Source organism: Nematostella vectensis, chromosome 2 (assembly GCF_932526225.1).
Source record: "Nematostella vectensis chromosome 2, jaNemVect1.1, whole genome shotgun sequence".
Classification (NCBI taxonomy): Eukaryota; Metazoa; Cnidaria; class Anthozoa; order Actiniaria; family Edwardsiidae; genus Nematostella; species Nematostella vectensis.
This window is the reverse complement of record NC_064035.1, coordinates 16,875,627-16,878,746: the sequence shown is the minus strand read 5'-3', so window position 1 is coordinate 16,878,746 and position 3,120 is coordinate 16,875,627.

Sequence of the window (3,120 nt, the reverse complement as noted above, 5' to 3'; positions counted from 1 at the left end):
TAAAATAGACAGGCAAGCAAATAGAAAGACAATTAAGCAAAGACACAAGCAACTAGCAAGCAGGCAACTAAACAGGCGAGCAAATATAAATACAATAGGGGACTTGCGCTAAGAAATCACGTGACGACAAAAAATAAAATCTTTAAATGAAACTAAACCCTTTCTGGAATAAAACAGTTCTGTTTTTTTCTTAAGCACTTGCTTTTTAACCAGTTTCTTTTTAATGTTGTTCTTTTGCCGCTAAAAGACTAAGCGCGCGTTAGCTTCACACTCAAACAATCACTTGATCTCTTAGCGTAAGTCCCCTATTAACCAGATAGGTAAGCACTTAAGCCGTCACGACTAAGATACATAGAGTAGATAGAATAGCCCCTCACCACATTCCACGAATGCGCACTTTACCATCTCTGACAAATTTACACTTAACCATCTCTGACGGATACACACTAAGCCATCTCTGACGAATACGCACTAAGCCATATCTGACAAATAAACACTTAACTATCTCTGACAAATTTGAGCTTTCTCTGTCGAATACACACTTAACTATCTCTGACGAATACGCATTTAACCATCTCTAACGAATATGCTTAACCATCTCTGTCGAATACATACTTAACCATCTCTGGCGAATGCGCACTTAGCCATCTCTGGCGAATGAGCACTTAACCATCTCTGAAGAATGCACACTTAGCCATCTCTGACGAATATGCTTAACCATCTCTGTCGAATACATACTTAACCATCTCTGACGAATATGCTTAACCATCTCTGTCGAGTACATACTCAACCATTTCTGACGAATGCGCACGTAGCCATCTCTGACGAATACACACTTAACCATCTCTGACGAATACGCACTTAACCATCTCTGACGAATGCGCACTTAACCATCTCTGACGAATGCGCACTTAGCCATCTCTGTAGAATGCGCACTTAGCCATCTCTGACGAATACGCACTTAACCATCTCTGACGAATACGCCTTTAACCATCTCTGACGAATGCACACTTAATCATCTCTGACGAATATGCTTAACCATCTCTGTCGAATTCACACTTAACCATCTCTGACGAATGCGCACTTAACCATCTCTGACGAATGCACACTTAACCATCTCTGACGAATATGCTTAACCATCTCTGTCGAATTCACACTTAACCATCTCTGACGAATGCGCACTTAACCATCTCTGACGAATGCACACTTAACCATCTCTGACAAATATGCTTAACCATCTCTGTCGAATTCACACTCAACCATCTCTGACGAATGCGCAAATACCATCTCTGACGAATACGCACTTAGCCATCTCTGGTGAATGCGCACTTAGCCATCTCTGGCGAATGCGCACTTAACCATCTCTGACGAAAACACACTTAACCATCTCTGACAAATACGCACTTAACTATCTCTGACGAATGCGCACTTAACCATCTCTGACGAATGCGCACTAGCCATCTCTGACGAATACGCACTTAACTATCTCTGTCGAATACACACTTAACCATCTCTGTCAAATGCGCACTTAACTATCTCTGACGAATGCACACTTAACCATCTCTGACGAATACACACTTAACCATCTCTGTCGAATGCGAACTTAACCATCTCTGACGAATGCACACTTAACCATCTCTGACGAATATGCTTAACCATCTCTGTCGAATACATACTTAACCATCTCTGACGAATATGCTTAACCATCTCTGTCGAATACATACTTAACCATCTCTGACGAATATGCTTAACCATCTATGTCGGATACATACTTAACCATCTCTGACGAATACACACTTAACCATCTCTGACGAATACACACTTAACCATCTCTGACGAATACGCACTTAACCATCTCTGTCGAATACACACTTAACCATCTCTGACGAATGCGCACTTAACCATCTCTGACGAATACACACTTAACCATATCTGACGAATGCACACTTAACCATCTCTGACGAATACAAACTTAACCATCTCTGACGAATGCGCACTTAACCATCTCTGACGAATGCACACTTAGCATCTCTGTCGAAAAAACTTAGCCATCTCTGACGAATGCGCACTTAACCATCTCTGACGAATACACACTTAGCCATCTCTGACGAATACACACTTAGCCATCTCTGACGAATATGCTTAACCATCTCTGTCGAATTCACACTTAACCATCTCTTACGAATGCGCAGTTAACCATCTCTGACGAATGCACACTTAACCATCTCTGACGAATACACACTTAACCATCTCTGACGAATATTCTTAACCATCTCTGACGAATGTACACTTAACCATCTCTGACGAATACGCACTTAGCATCTCTGTCGAATACGCACTTAACCATCTGTCGAATACACACTTAACCATCTCCGATGAATGCGCACTTAACCATCTCTGACGAATACACACTTTGCCATCTCTGACAAATACACACTTAACCATATCTGACGAATGCGCACTTAACCATCTCTGACGAATGCACACTTAACCATCTCTGACGGATGCGCACTTAACCATCTCTGACGAATGCACACTTAGCATCTCTGTCGAATACACACTTAACCATCTCTGACGAATACGCACTTAGCCATCTCTGACGAATACGCATTTAGCCATCTCTGACGAATACGCACTTGACCATCTCTGACGAATACGCCTTTAACCATCTCTGACGAATGCACACTTAATCATCTCTGACGAATATGCTTAACCATCTCTGACGAATGCGCACCTAACCATCTCTGACGAATGCGCACTAGCCATCTCTGACAAATACGCACTTAACTATCTCTGTCGAATACACACTTAACCATCTCTGTCGAATGCGCACTTAACTATCTCTGACGAATGCACACTTAACCATCTCTGACGAATACACACTTAACCATCTCTGTCGAATGCGTACTTAACCATCTCTGACGAATGCACACTTAACCATCTCTGACGAATATGCTTAACCATCTCTGTCGAATACATACTTAACCATCTCTGACGAATATGCTTAACCATCTCTGTCGAATACATACTTAACCATCTCTGACGAATATGCTTAACCATCTCTGTCGGATACATACTTAACCATCTCTGACGAATACACACTTAACCATCTCTGACGAA